Source organism: Falco punctatus (genome assembly GCF_963210335.1).
Source record: "Falco punctatus genome assembly, chromosome: 1".
NCBI lineage: Eukaryota > Metazoa > Chordata > Aves > Falconiformes > Falconidae > Falco > Falco punctatus.
The window spans coordinates 72,007,731-72,024,444 of record NC_137580.1 but is presented as its reverse complement, the minus strand read 5'-3'; the positions used below and the strand labels follow the sequence as shown (position 1 = coordinate 72,024,444).

The 16,714-nt window shown below is 39.1% G+C and overlaps 1 long non-coding RNA gene across 1 annotated transcript in view; it reads right to left on the bottom strand.

The window, feature by feature from the left end:
- The window catches only part of LOC308055436, a 210,625-nt gene that overhangs the window by 67,168 nt on the left and 126,743 nt on the right, over positions 1–16,714 (bottom strand). The window lies entirely within an intron of this gene.

The following is a 16,714-nucleotide window of genomic DNA, read 5'->3' as shown; positions in this document are numbered from 1 at the left end:
CTGTGTAGTCAGATGGCAGATTCAAAACAAATTTTTGCATTGGTCTGATGAACAACTGTACAAGTTCATTGGAAAGAGATTTGTCAAGGGCTATTAAATACAATGGCTCCGAACCACAGAGAGAGTAGCCTATCAAGCCTGCAAACTTCTCTGTTCTTATACTATACTTCAGGCACTTACAGCTGGCTGCTATCTGAGATGGGATGCTGCACTAGATGAACTTGTTATCTGACCCAACATACTTGTTCTTGTTTTGAGCCTTTTTATTTTTATCCCTTTCTCATGTTTTGTTTTAGAACACTCTGTGACTGGAGCTGGGAAGTTCTGGTCGTGTGAGAGTGCCCTTGCAGGAAGACTAGCTCCTGCAGCAATACAAATGTGGTGGGCTTTAGTTTTAAATTATGAATTACGAATTACTGCAATTCCTTTGATTTATATTAAATATTTTAATAATAAAAAAATAAGAGGAAAAACTAACTTTTTTATTTGACCATATGTAATGAAATCAGACTGGAGGAGTTCTAGTTTTTAAAAAAGAAGAGCTAAGGCCATAAAGGCATTTAATTACATTGTTTTCCCTATTTTCCTTCCCTTTTGTTTCTAAATAATTTATCAGTTGAAGTTACTCAGTGAAAGATAAAGGCACCTCTTCTCAAGTCAATGAGGACAACCATATACGACCGTTACTGCTTTAGATAAACTGCCATAGAAAATAATCAAACTTATATGCGTGGCTACTATTTTAGAACCATCTTAGTAAAAAGGATATAGAAGGATCTACAAGATGGATGGGTGAACTGAGCAGAATCAAGTCTTTCAGGTTTTTTTTAAATGGGATGGTTAGCTCACTGATAGGTCAGGAACGTGAAACCGTATTGCGCAAATGAGTTTGCAGAATTGAGATTTTAACTAACAAGCAATGCAGGAGTTAAAAAAAGAAAAATCGTGCTTCATTCTGCTATAATAAGGTTAAAGAAAATATGAAATTGAGTTTTTATGGCATCAAAAGTTTTAAAAGAAAAAGGAAAAAAAAGAAAAGATGAGGGAAGAATATAGCAGAAGAAAAAAAAAAAAAACAAGCAGAAGAAATCTGATTAGAAACCCATACAATGTAGCAAGGAGTTGGTTTTTATTTTAAAGTTATCTTAAAAAGAATTATGCACGTCTTTCAAATCTGTAGTGGGTCATTTTTTTCATAATTGTAGTCTCCACCTCTTGAATCATGGAATGTAAACCTGTTACTCGAGATTCCATGATCTGTTTAAAAGGACACTCTCAGCTTTGTGGGCTCTTTGCAGTGACTCATAGAAAAAAATTGAGGTTTTGACATATCCTGGAACAGAAAGCCTGTTTCTTTAGTGTAATGGATAGTCCTTTTGCCCTCATTTGTTTCTGAAAAGCTGCTGCCCATCCTGCTCCTCTCTGCCCTCACCCCTGCCTTTTCTTGGATGATCTCCAGTTTCAATTTCAAATCTCCTTGACAGCTATTTCAGGTAAGCACTGCCTTCCAGTGTACTGCCGGCTCACTGCAGACAAAAAAACCCCACAAAACCCAAGAAAGACAAAAAAAAAAAAAAAAAAAAAGGGAAAAGGGCAAGACTGTTTGGAAGGAATTTTCCCATTATTTTTACTGTAGTTGCCTTGAGAGTTATTTGTAACAGTAGTATATAGAACATTTTCAGGACATGTTAAGTCATCAGCAGTGTCTTTTAGATTACTGCATTTGACCACACAACTCAATGTGGAAACCATGTTCACGTATTGTACGCCTATAAATTGCAGACCATCTTCCTGCAAAGTAGGATATAGGTAGGAGGGCAATCACTTACAACTCTGACAGAGTACCTCCACTGAAGTCCAAATCCCCTGCTGGGTACCATTTTAATTCCAGAGAATTCTCACTGAATTTCTCTATTGGCAGAAGTGGCCAGCAGGTTTTCACATCTTTCCTGTAGAAAGATTTCACAAAGGTAGAATTGGAGACATGACAGAACATCCCTTCTCTTCAGCATTTAAATTTAAACAAGTTCTGTTGTCTCTACTCAAGACCATTTTTTTGAAGTACAGATTTTCAGAAGCCGTTTGTTTCACCTGGCTCACAGACACTGATATCCTATTTCCACTTGGTTTAAATAACCAAAATAATGAGTGAATGCTCTTTAGGGACAGGGAAAGCAATGGAGGCAAAGGCAGGAAGCTATCCAATTTCATGCTCAGATCTCCTGGTCTTGTATTTGATCTCTGTGAGGTTGGACATTTCAGTCTGCTTCGCTGTGCCATATCTCACTCAAAATAAACCAAAATAAACCAAAACAAGTCAGCTTTCCCTTATCTACAGTACTAAAACCTGAAGATGTATCAGCGTGGGCATGTCAGAAAATATTCTTCTGTTTTATAAAACCTGCCTTGCAGTGAAGAGTGTGATGAGGTGGCTCTGCAGTTCGTGAACCTCTGCTTTTTATTTAGCAAAGAGCCAGAGCCCCCACAGTGTCTGCTTTGGGCCAAATAGTAAGAAGATCAATCTTGCAACGTATGCAGTTAGGGCCTATAAAAGTATCTGGGTAACCACTAGCAATCTCCTCATATAAAAGTCAGATAAAGGTAATTAAATAGGCTGAACAGTGCATCCTTTCCACTCCACCGGCACCACTGAGTACTTAAATCAGTTGGGATCCTGATGTGCTGCTAAAGAGCTTAGTCTACCCAGTTTATGCTTTTTATTCATAACTTGCACCTTTATGCAGAGTTGATAATTTCCTAATAAACAGTGAATTAAACCACATTATACCTGTCAGATGGTTGCACATACCTAGAGACACTATTACATGAAAATGATTGTGTATTCTCCGTTTTGGGAAGAAAATGGTGTGTGCCAGATTAATGAGGTTATGAGCAAGTGAGCAGAATAAACTAGTAAAATGGAATTAAGCCATTTAGCACTCCATAAAAACAGGAACATATAAAAAAGCACTGCAAACCACAGAGTGCAGTTAGTTACCAACCCCAGCATGTCAGTAGGACTTAAAGGGGCACTCATTTTTTTTCACTTTTGCCTTTTTCAAAGGCAAAAAAATATTTAAAACACTCAAAGTTTCTTCTGAAGTTGTCCGTCTGTGTCCCATCCCTATTGTATATTGTGCCCCTCCCCGTACCCACCACCAATGTCTTCAGCAAGAGGAGGACATTTTTAAAGAAACCATTGAGGTTTTTTCCCCTCTTTCCAGCTGCTCTCACCCCTTCCTTCAACTATTGTTACCGTGTTCTCCCTTATACAGCAGGAGATAATGTCATCAGGATGCAAACACACCAACCAAAATTGCTAGTCTGTGACATACTTTGGTTTTTTGCTTCTGCAAAAGTCACTTCATCAGGGATGCCTGGACAACTGAGCCCTAGGAAGTGCAGCGCTGCATCTAAAGACAGCAAAAGGGAGTTAATATGTGCTCATTTCAGGACTGAAACAGACTCTCAGAGATAACCCACAGCAGCTGCCGTTCAGCAAAGATATTTTCACTGCAGAGAACAGACATTTCAAATAGTTGTTGTCTATCAAAGGTTGTAAAAGATTTTCATTATGCATAAAGCTATTCTAAATGCCACCATGTAAGAAGAAAGGGATCAAAGAGAGAGAGCTTAACATGCTTGCAGGATGTGTTAGATTCCCTCTAGTGGCTGATCTTCCAGAATTTAATAAATTACTATTGCCAGGAGCTAATGCAAATACAGTCATTCATTTAACTGAAATGGTAGATGTTCAGACCATGCAGATGATACCTGTGGGGAATCACAGTAAGGCACAGAAAGGGAAGAGGCAGGAGAGAGGAATTTGTGTGTTAGCAGAGAACTGCATCCAGGAAGGGAACTTCTGGGAGAGACATAGGATGTGATGTGTCAGCGGTGGCTTGATGTGACAGATCAGTGGCTCACATCCTACAGAAAACTGGATGCAGTGGTAGTCTAAGGATTTACATTCATCATGATAGCAGATAATAGCAGTGAACTTCAGTAAACCCAGAAAATTGTTTGGCAAGTTCTCATAAGGAGGAATTCAAACACAAAGCAGAGCTGGAAGTTGCTAGGAGAGAGAACACAAAAAAAGCCAACCAGGAAACTGTCTACCCTAATGTGAAGAAAACAGAATGGTTGTAGTAAAACACCAGAATCCAACACCAGGAGCTCTTGAAGGACATGAAAATCAAAGAGAAACCGTAAGCAGAAACAAAGTGCTGGAGGCTGAGTATAAAAAACACGTGGGCATGCATAGACAAGACCAGAAAGACTAATGAAGAAATTGAATTACAACTAGTGATGGATATAAGGAGCAACATAAAATTTCTATAAATATAGTTCCTTTATGGGAGATGGAGAAAAATACAATCTCTTGCCTAATGGAGACAGGAGCAGAAAAAATTCAGCCATATTTATCTTTTTTTAATTTTTAAAAAATAATGAATTTTTAAATTGAATTTTTAGATTTAAAAATGCAGCTCTGATATGATTAACAGCAGTTAATAAGAGGACAAGAACTCTGACCAAATAGTGAAATATCAAGTCAAATAATACTTAGATAAGTTTAGTGTGCTGCAGTCATTAAGTTTGCTGAAATATACCCTTGGAGTATTTAAGGGATTAGGACAAGCAGTTGCTGGGTAGTGATTAATACTCGGAAAGGATGGGTGAGTTCCAGACCTTTGCAAGAGGACCGACACAATGCTTACTTTTAAAAAGAGAATGCAGAATAGAGGAGAAAGGGAATTAGAGAGTAACACCCTGAATTTCTCTACCTTAGGAGGGAGGAAAGATCTTTCCAGCACCGAGAGGTTATGGTGATAAGACACAGCAAGCATGGACTAATCAGGAACGAATCACATTGAAACGATGTTTTGTTGAACAGTGTTACAGCTCCAGCGGGTAGGGCAAGGAGGAAAAGGATGTGATGTATCTCTTTCAGTGAGGCTTCTGGCCCATTCCCACATGTCATTCTTCTAAGCAATCTAATATACTATGGTCCGGGTGAAACTGCAATCAGCGTAACACACAGCTGAAATCCATATCATAACGTTCAAAAAAGATGAATGCAAAGGGCTGGATTTAGCACTGAGAATCCCATACACAAATGGGAACTAGGGACTAACTTGCTGCTCAGTTACATGGCAGTAGTATGACCTGGGGATTGTAATCCTGTATTCTGGGGATTATGCACCAAATGTGAGTCACCAAAGCAATACTGCTTGCCTCACAGACAGTATGTGCTTTCTGTGAGGCTAGCTGTTTCTAAAGTCTTATCTCTCAGTGTTAAAGAAACACGCAAGTCAGTAGGAGTTGTGAGTCAGTTGTGCAGAGAAGCATAGAATCGTCAAATCATTTAGGTTGGAAAGGACCTTTAAAATCATCAGGTCTGACTGTTAATCTGATGCTGCCAGTTCTGGCACAACCTGAGGCCATTGCCTCTTGTCCTGTTGCTTGTTATCTGGGAGAAGAGACCAACAGCCACCTGCCTACAACCTCCTTTCAGGTAGTTGTGGAGAGCAATAATGTCTCCCCTGAGTCTCCTCTTCTCCAGGCTAAACAACTCCAGTTCCCTCAGCTGCTCCTCATAAGACTTCTGCTCCAGACACTTCACCAGGTTTGTCGACCTTCTCTGGACATGCTCCAGCACCTCAATGTCTTTCATGTAGCGAGGGGCCCAAAGCTGAACACAGGATTCGAGGTGCAGCTTCACTGATGTCAAGTATGGGGGGACAATCCCTTCCCTTGTCCCGCTGGCCACACTCTTTTCTATACAAGCCAGGACACTGTTGGCTTTCTTGGCCACCTGGGCACACTGCTGGCTCATGTTCAGCTGGATGTTGACCAAGACCCCCATGTCCTTTCCCATCAGGCAGCTTTCCAGCCGCTCTTCCCCAAGCCTGTAGCGCTGCGTGGGGCTGGTGTGACCCAAATGCAGAACCCGGTACTTCTCCTTTTTGAACCTCATATGGCTGGCCTCAGCCCATTGGTCCAGCCTGTCTCGGTCCTTTTGTAGAGCCTTCCTACACTCAAGCAGATCAAGACTCCTAAATGTTAGGAAATTCTTGTCCAAAGACTATGCTGACTTTTTGAATACATGGTCTCCCTTGGCTTCAACTTTTTACTCGTAACTTATTTTCAGACCATGAAGTTTGACCAGATCATTTTTAATCAAATAGCCTGACGTTGTATGTAATAAAGACCTTTCCTGAGTTAGTTTTTGTCTTAATTAACTAAAGAAACTCCTTTAGAGTAACCCTCAAACCTATTTTTAATATTTCTAGATGTGAGAGTCTAACACAGATCTTTTAGAATTTTTCCAGTGATTAGCAGAAGTGTTAACTCAATTTCTGCTCTGACTTTAACTTCTGAAAATTGTTACATTACTTCATTATCAAAGTTTTCTTTCTGTTACTTAAAAGCTCTGATCAAGTTGTCCCTTAACCTGTTTGATGAACTAACTGCATGGCTGTCCTGGAGTTTAAAGGCTTGGTTTCCAATCCTGTAATGATGCTCTGTGATTTTCTCTGAACCCTCTCCAATTTACCAATATCCCTGATGAATCATGGATACCATATTTCAGCATAAACTTCCAAACACAAAGCACTGGTGCCAAATCCAGACTTAATATAATTCCCTTCTGCTTGCTTGCAGAATGGTTGCCTACAGAAATTCTCCTGTTTATTCTTTCAGGGACTGTACCATCTCTTTTGGATGCAGAATCGTGCCAGGCACTCATGAACCATTGATTATCCATTATGATTCCTAAACGCTTTTTGGAGTCCCTGAAGTAAACTCTCCCTGTCCTGTAAGTGTGTCTTACACATTATATTCCTGGATGTATTCCTTTACATGTAGCTGTGCTATAGCACTTAGTGTTTGCTCATTTGTCTAACCTAGCAGGTGAGTTTTTCTGTATCAGACATTTTTCTGGTTAAGCACTTCTCCATTCTTAGGTGTCATCGTTAACAAAGATTATGATTTTTCTCTGGTCTTCCTGATCATTTATAAAACTGCTAAATACATAAGGGCTGAAACCTGATCACCGCGGGGATCTAATAAAACCTCAGTCTACAATTGACAAGTCTCTGGTTTGAATCCATTAAATATATGATTTTCTAATGCTCTAAATTCTTGATCAAGTTCCTACATCTGCCATCTAGTCATCTTGACTAGACCCTGTATCTTGTTTGGGGTTTACTGACAGGGTGGATGCCAGTCTTCAGATTACACTGCTGTGAAGTAAGTGAAGTGGCGCTAAGGACTTTGTAATCAGAAGCAAAAATTGTACTGTAAGTGAGAATTACTGTCTGTTGGGGGAGGGTTCAATAATTACATTTTAGTGTTGCAGTGCAGTGGTACCTTTCTCGAACTTCCCACAGAGGTGTTGTTTGGGGTTTTTTTTCGTGGCTGTGTTTTATTTTATTTAAAATCAGTTTGCTTACATTGGCAAACCAGTTCTGAGTCAGAGTATGAATTTGCCTTATGTATTTCTTGCGCCTTTTTATCTGCTAGAACTTCAGGCATTACCCTCATGTAGAAAATGTATTTTGAAATGGTCATCAATATCCCACTAATATTTATGTAGTTTTCTGAAGAGACATTGTATTGTTTTCCTTGATCTCTTTAGAACTTGAAAATTCAAATATTTAATTATACTGTATTTGTTTACATGTACTGATTTTTTATTATATGTATAAAATACCACCATACACACAGTTATAACAGAACTCTAAAAAAGGAAGAATTTCTAATATTCCTGCTTTGCAGACTGATCCATTTTTCACTGATGTTTGAAGAGGTAAGGGCCATAAAGTTAACATGTATTTACTACTTTGAGTGTCAAAATGTAAACAATTAATTTATATTTGACTTTTACGTTAAGTCCTGAGTTTTGGAAAAAGGCTGAGCATTTTCAGTTTCTTCTGAGTGCCTGCAAGTGCCTGTAGAAGTGCATGCTGTCATCTTAAGATGCTGATAAGGACAATAAGGAGAGCATCAGCAGCATCCCTTTCTTTATTCTATCATATATAACACGCTTGTCACACAAAATACAGCATAGTAAGTTAACAACTGCACTAAGTGAGCAAGCTCCAGAGCAGGAGGCGATACCCTGGCTGCTATGTGACTGAAGCAGTTATACTGTTTCTAGGACCTGAGCCAGCAGCTCTCCATGGCTCTGCTTGTGCTGTGCTGTGAGAAGCCAGCCTGGGGGTCTCTAACCATCACAGCACTGCGCTGTGCAGTCAAAGCCACAGACAGTGTTTGCAGATTATTCCTCATCTGCTTGTGCATTATTCTGTATCTCCGCTAAGCCATGGCCTCTTGAGGCTCCGGGCAGTATGGGGGTACCTTTATCAGGTGCCATATGAGCAGGGAGACAGGATTTTGCTACCCCCTGCCTAGCAGCGGTCTGTGTGTTTCTTCGGCCAGGCGCAGGCACATAATGGCACAGCTCATGCTCCGGATGGAGGCGACGGGAGAACATGCTGAGAAAAATAATTGAAAATGAAGCTGCATTTAAAAGTAATCAAATTACTCCTTGGGATTAAATTTTTAGAGCCAAATTTTAGCCCTCCTTATTCTACAGTAGTGCCTTGCCAGGACCACATAGCTTGGCCCAGCTCCATGCCTGGGGAGAGTTTACTACTTTTCTGAGTAAATAGAACATGTGAAGCCAGATTCTCATCTCTTTTATGCCCAAGTAAATGCACCGCTTTTTCAGTGGAGTCCTCCCTGAATTATACATATGTCCCTGAAAGAAAACAGAAAGAGAATGGCTCCACATCTGCTAAACCAATGCTGCTGTCTCTAACTCTGCTCCCAGAGTGCTTAGGAAAGGCACTGGCAATGAAAGATAAGACAGCATGATTACCCAGAACCTGATTACTTCTTCAGGGATTCTGGACCTGCTCTGTCAGCCAAAAAAGTGGACAGTGACCATTAGGATGAAGAGTGTAATTCCACTGTAGCACCTAAGAAATGTAAGATTCCACAGCTCAAGAGCATTGGGAGATTTATCCTAACCTGCTTGCCCTACTGCTTTTTGCCATCTTTCCAGTCAGAGCAGTTACTGAAACACAAGTTGAGAAGGAAGTTTTATAGCCCCTGTAAAGAAGCAAGAAAAGGATGTTCAGAGGGCATGGAATGTCTCTGATCTTCCAGTCCACTGCAACTCCTAAGAGTCTAGTCATGGAGCTGTTAGGTTTTGGTGCTCAGAAAAATGAAATCTGCCACTGAGCTGCACTGCCTGGGAGAAGAATCCAAAAGAAGCAAAATGCTGCAGGTACCAACCATGAATACAATATTTTGTGTCTTATGTCCCTTAACACACACCTCAGTGTCCCTGGACTCTCTCCTCTCTTTCTGGGGTGTGTGCACACATGTGCAACATGGATAGGTACGTAGTAGTGGGACCTTACTCCTCTGAGTGAGGAGACTTGATTTCCAGTTAACATCCCTGACACCTGCATGAGGAAGTGCCTTGCTTGTACTCAGTGCACCATGCACACCAGGCTACAGTTCTTAGGCAACAGCTAATGACATGATATAGGCTATTGTAATGAGGTCTCTTGGTACAAGAGCTTAGGTTTCTTGTTGTCTTAGGGAGATGCTGTTGAAGAAAATGTGCATCGTGTGTATAAGTACACACACATATATATTTGCGTGTTTATTTCTGTGAATGCTTAAGCAGAGCACAAATTAGTAGTTTGAGTTAAGCAAAGAGAAAGAAAACTGTTGAGGACAGTAGCAAGGTTCCTTATAACTAACTCTGATAAATACACCAGCCTAAGCTCTGTTGCACTGAGGTGTTGCATTATAACATATGTGTCTGTCTCACCCATTTCTTATGCTGAGCCCATCAGCATGTTATTTGAAGACTTTTGCGTCATATATCCTGCACTGTGTTCTGACAATATCTAGGCACTACAGAGTGAGTTAAGAATGGACTGACACTTCCAAGACAGTCCCTTGCTGTTAGTTTAGCACTTTCATGTGAAAAATACCTTCAGAATGGCTGTTTCTTTCTCAGATAACAGACCTGTCTACCCTCACAAGTGACAGCTCCATCCCTTCCACATCAGAAAACAGAGGGTATCATTAAAATGTTGACATTCACCGAACATTTGTTAAATTTATCATAGTATTTCCTGTTCTCTCTATAGGAATACCACAAAAAGAAAACAATAAAGGTAAATACTAAGGTCTGGTAAATGTCAAGATTTTAATGGAACCCACACTGTCAGAGATCTCATAACCAACCATTTGCTCAAGAAAAGTGTCATCACTTCTTTGCTGTCCTGGTTCTTGAAAATTGGTAGACAGGTTTTACTAAATTTAGATTTGTAGTGCCCCAAGGTGAGAGTCACCATATCTGTAGTCTCATTAGAGGACTTCTTCCACAAATGCATCTATCAAAAGTGGTAGAAGTCAAGTAATGAAATTAGATGCGCTGACTTCTTTAGAAACTTGGTTCAATATTCACTGAAATCAGTGGAATGTTTGAATCAGATCCTTGCACTTACTTTTGGTTTTGCAACCTGCGTTCATAAGTGACAATGCTATAAACTTTTTTCAAGTTGTTTCCATGATGCAAAAGAACTATTAAGCAATAATGAGTCACTTTCACATTGCAATAAATCCATGGGGATTTAGGACTGAAAACAAGCATTTAGGGGCACAAGAATATAAAAGTTGCCAAATCAGATGAGAGCCATTCAGACTGGGAATACTGCCACATGCATGACAAGACATTATAGGAAATCACATATCAGAAGACTGCAACTACAGAGTAATTTTCTTCCTGCCCTTCTGTAAGACACCAAGAGCTCTTTGCTTATTTCCTCCCAGGTTTTGTAGCTTTTCTGTATAACTGTGAAAGATCTTACTGTCTAGAAATGAATAAAGTACCTGATGTCAAATTATGCCTTTTTCCCAAAAAGCAGATACAAAGCAGATACAGGGCTCAGCCTTTCTTTCATTAGTCTGATGGCAAAATTCCCGTTATTTGTCCTACTATTGGAAGATTTTTTTTTCTGTTGAGACTTAATTCACCAAAAATGTCACAGAATCAATGGAAAGGATTTCTGAAGACTTTGTTTAATTTCTAAAACTGTATCAGGTAAAAATGGAGTAAACCTACAAAAGCATGGAAAATCAAAAAATGTATGGGTTTGATTTTCTTTTTCAAAATTGTCTCACTACATCTTAATCTACTTTTTTTTACACTGTTAAAAATCATCAATAAACTTCTTTATTCTTAGTTAACTGAGGTATGCTTACTAGTGAATAAATCTTTAACACTTTTTTTTCTTTTGCCTCTAGATAGTATTTTTGGTTGGTCCAAATTTTCCTTTATACCAGACTTTTGGTTTGACCAATAAAGAAAAAAATACCAAGATTCAAGTATGCCTTTCATCTTTAGCTGTGAAGGACAAGGATTAAGACTGCAGTATCCAAAATGCTAAAAATGCTTTCTGTTGCTGATCACTAATTAAGTAGCCCCTTATCAAAAGACATCCATTCACAGAGGAAAGGAAATCTCATCATTTAAAGGGCCAGTAGTCATTAAATATAAATGAGGAGATAACAGTAAGACTGTGTTCTCTTAGCATGCATCATATCCCACGGTGATTTTTTTACTTATAAAACATTAAACTGATTGCATACTGTTTTTCTCAGTATCACTCACAAGGACTGCTCTTGGGTAATGAAGTGTAATTAAGAGGAATCGTATGTATCTCTTCATTCAAAGCCAATGATTTCCTTTCCCATTAGTTACACTCTTGAATTACAGTGCTTTACAGAGGTAATCTTTACCATTGGTTTAATTGATTCAGCTGTCTTCAGATGTTAAAACTGGGTACCAATGGCTAGATAATATAGGTTTGCTTCTGTTTAGCTCAGAAGTTAAACCAATATAAACATAATATTCCTTACCAACCATCAGAATATTAGGCCCAATGATAAGCAGCTGTTCTTTCCTTTGAATATCACAAGGTATGTGTTTTTTTTCTCCACCCCCACTCCCCACCCCCCCCAACCCAGGAAGTTTCTTTGCACTTGAATATGCTAAACCGAGTGTAAATCAGTTCATTTTCTTCAGTTTTTCTTTCTTGCATTTGACTACTATGCTTTAGAAGCTAATGAAATATTAGCAGGACTTGAGAATACATAGTGCCTAACTGCTGGCTTTCTGAGCACTGAAAATCTCCTGCACCAGTCTATGATGTTGAGGTGAAGGGCATAAAAACTGAAAGAAGGTTGATGCCCCCTCAGAAATGCAGCACCTTACATAGACATAATATTCTTTATGGCTGACTACGGATATCTCACTAAGGGTAATAAGGACATCCTTTACACCTTGCTTTACTGTGAAATTCTGAAGCCCAGTAATGATACACAGGAGAAACTCAATGTAGACATGCTAAAATAAACAATAACCTTAATTTTTTAAAAGTGAACTTATGAAATTGAACACTCTCTGATTTCCATTTAGATATGACAGTCCTATGTCTTGGTCTTTTATTATGGAAAGTAACTTTGAGCGAAACAGTTAATTCACCCACTCTCAAAAACTAATATGGGCAAAATAAGTGACTAACTGCCACTAAAATAATTACTGGACAGCACCAGCTCTGTTTCTTTCCATTTTTTAACCAACAGTTAATTGTAATGCATTTCATCAGCAGTATTGATATCTGCCTGAAAAGAAGCATGAAAGGGATCACAGAGACTAAGGAAACTGATCTGAAGGAGAAAGTTTAGAAGTGCGTGAAACCAAAGAGCGATTGTTTGCTATACAAGTGTTTGTCTGGACTGCAGCTAGCTTTTCACAACGGGATATTAAAGCAAGCCATCTACTTTCCTGTATGGATGGGATAGATTCATGGGATGATTCATTTTTCGTTCCTTTGAGAAAATGATCTAGTCTGAAATTGCCATGTCCTTGCTCCATCTCTGCTCTGATCAACAAAGTGAGGCCAGGTTAGTGCTGGAGAGGAGGAGGCATTAAAGGTGTAACCCTCCCAGAAGAATACACTCTCCACCCACACACAGCTGTCCAAAGAGAGGTTTCTTCCCTTGGAAGGCTGTGGTTTGGCACCAAACCACGCTCAGGCTTCTGCAAAAGTGCATTCTTTTGTGTCCAGGAGCAAGCCCTGATTGTGTCCTCTGGCTAGGCTAAATGGAGAAGGACCCCACAAAAACTGAGGTCCAAGCCTCCTCTAATTTCTGTTCTGCCAAAACACAGTCTGAGCAGTTTGGCCAGTGCCATGATAGCCCAAATGATTTTGAAAGGAATTTTTTTTTTCTTTTAATTTGGGTTTCCTCCAATCTAACTCAAGAGTAAATAAACCTTTTTACTTCTAGCTGCCTAGAATGAACCAAGGCCACTGCAAACCTCACTTCAGGCCTGTAGTTTCCTTCTGGTCAGCACTGCCACGGCTGTGTTAATGGTCATCAAATGTCAAGAGTCACTTTCACCTTGAAAAAGCTTGGAACAAGAGAATAACAACTAAAGCTTGAAGCTTAGGGATAAGTATGTGATTTACGTTACACAACAGAAGGAAGGTTACCTGTATAGCACTTCCTTGGTAGGTGTATGCACACATAGAGAGAAGAATCTGTTCTCCTTCAGACACAGCGCACGTTTGTATGTGTTACAGACAAGGAACAGATGACTGTTTCAGATGGCAAAGGACTATAAAAATGTTAGTGGCTCTCCTTTCATTTTCGGTAATTTAAAAAGTGTTTTAATGAACTATTGCAAACTAGATTCTGAAAAGTCATATGGTATTTTAAATAACTACCAAGGAAAGAGATTACTTTTAAATCCTGTATTTTAGAGCTCACAGGAGACCTCAAGTAGTTTGTTATTCATTTCAACTCAGTGCAAGCATTAACAAGCTTACTGGATAAGGCGTCTACTTTCTGAAATGCCTTGACCCTCTAATGCTCATTATTAATTGCTCTAACATATATAATTCAGTGCAATTTATCGTATATGTCTGAACATTCTTTAGGAAATTAGGATAATAGGGTCTCTGGCCATTAAAAATGCCCTGGACAATGTATTTTATTACTTGTCAGTTATCTTCTGTTTTGAAAATATAAATTCAGTGAACTCTTAGAAGAGGGGGATTATTAAAAAGGGCAAAAATATCAAAGTGGCAAAACAATAGCATTCTTTAGCTGCTAATAATCTCAAAACTGCTAGAAATGCTTCCTGCAGTCTGTGTTTTAGCAACCATGGCAATGCTAATGATATTTTGTATCCTCAGGATTCTCAGTCATGTCATTAGTACAAACTCATCTCAGGATAAATTCTCCAAGCAGCTGAAGGAGCATTTTGGGACCTGGCTTCTGCAGTATCCCCCTGTGTAATGTGGGTGCTGCGCTGGGGGCAGCAAGCTGGGACACCCCAGTGCAAGCATTGAGGGATGTAGCTCAGGGCTAGTGTCACAGTCGTGACAAGCCGTACCCAGATATGTGACACTGCCTGCTTCATAGCACACCAGCCCCAGCAGTTGTAGGTGGGGATGAACCAAAGTCACAGGCTTGTAGCCTTAGTGTGCCCACCATTTTACACTACAGGAGAGGAAGCTTGATAGCTGCAGGTGCCATCAATGCTAGCCAGGTTTATTTGTTGCGCTGGGTGAGAGCAGTGACTGCAGTCATGTTATACCTCTGTACCAGACCCTTCTTGTTTGTTCATACAGTGTCACACCTTGAAGTTTCACAAAAGCCTTGCTAGATAAAGAAAATGGTTGTTATCATTAGGGTTGACTGGAAAGCAATGTTATGCATTACAGTGTCTGTGGAAGGTAGGAACCAACCTGTCTATGAAATTTCTTCCTAATAGTGGCAAATCAGAAAAGCATGTTGGTTTTTTTGTGGTGCTTTCTTGTGTCCTGGAGCTCTGTTTTTTTCTTACACTCAAATAGTTCTTAGTGCAGCACAATCATGGTTCAGCACATGAGCTCTCACAAGCTACAGTGACAGAAGTAGAAATAATAAATCAAGCAGTGCTCACATCTCCCAAAATATTGATGCTTGCTGATTTTGGAAGCTACAATAAAAACAACACATTTCAACAGCAATACATTTCACATTTCAAGCACAATAAAACACGTCAGTTTTGTAAAACTTAGGGAAATGTAAAGCCCCTTATCAACCTCTGTTCTTCTGGCACTGCTGAATTTAGTAAACCTAATCTTGAGGCATCTGGCTGGCTTAAACCTCTCCTGTTTTATTCTTAGACGTCACTGATTTACATGATAGTTTGCCTTAGACAGGGCAGTCAGTCTGTGATATTTGATCCCCGTGGGAGTGTTGATTAATAAGGGCTGAGAGGAAAAGTTATAACTGCAGAAAATGAGAATAAATGAGAGTCCTTTGTAAATGAGAGTCCTGGGATCTGCAATGATTTCAAATTACGTTTCAGCATATGTGCATATGTGTGTGTGTGTGTAGTCAGTCCTTTAGTATGCCAACAGCTCTTACTGCACTTTAGAAAAGATGCTCTGAACATTAATAATCTGTAGAGCTAAGCTATCTTGGTTCAGAAAATTGTATAAAAATAACACTGTCAGAGTGTCACAATTGAAAAGAGAGAAAGAAAAAAATTCATCCTGCAAAAAAGCAAGAGGCTAAAGAAAACAGAAGTGCTAGGTTTTGCAGCTGAGAACTATGTAATTTCTTCCTGAAGGCATAATAGGGAAGAATTTATTCCTTTGCAAAACAAGTTCCGAATCTGGGGCATCAAGAAACAGGAGAAGGAAGCTGTAAGCTTGACACTGTGCCAACCACCCGACTCATTGCTTTGGGCTGTTCCGAAGAAAACTGAAGTGTCTCCATTTCCTATATTCCAATTTTGAAAGGGTCACTGTGTGGTCTAATAGCCCTGGCTACATAAAGCATCTGACACTTTTTCATATGACCATACATGACCTTTCTCAATGTGGAAAAGGCTATAAATCTACACATTACCACTAAAAACCAATAACCAGTTTTGTTACATGCATGTAACAAAACCTCCATTAAGAGTTATTGATAAATGTTTGTGACGTATACAACCAAAATTTTGAAAATAGCTTTGGAAACTTGGAATTGGAATTGCAACATTCTCAGACTTTGATGGTGACCTTCACTGAACTGATTGTAATTTGGGAATACTGTGAAATCTATACAGGCAACATTTTGCAACCAGCCAAATGTTGAATGGTGGTAATAATTTTCAAGGCATATGATTAGGTTAATATTTTTATTTTATTTAACCTCTGATTAGTTGTACATGGAATATTAAAGCTGGCATTTTGCAGCCAGTTTAGCTAGGGGTATTTAAATCAGAACATAGATCTCTCTTCTAAGTACAAATGAGAAGTGCAGACACTTAATAGTTTTGAAACATATGGTTAATAGGCCTATATTTTTAATTTATAGCACTATGATTATATTTTATTTTTCAGTTTGTAGATATTGGGAAATGAATCTTCAGATGGTCTTAATTATTTTGAATTCAGCTAATGAGGTATGTTGCTGCAGTCCAAACTCTAGGCTCATAATAAACAAAAGCTAAAAGAAGGAAATATACCCATTCTTGTTTTCTTGCTGAATGTTATTTAGAAAAAGAAAATGAAATTTCCTAACTACTGAGCAGATTTCTTTTAATTATTGATCTGCATCTCCAAAATTCACTGCTGCA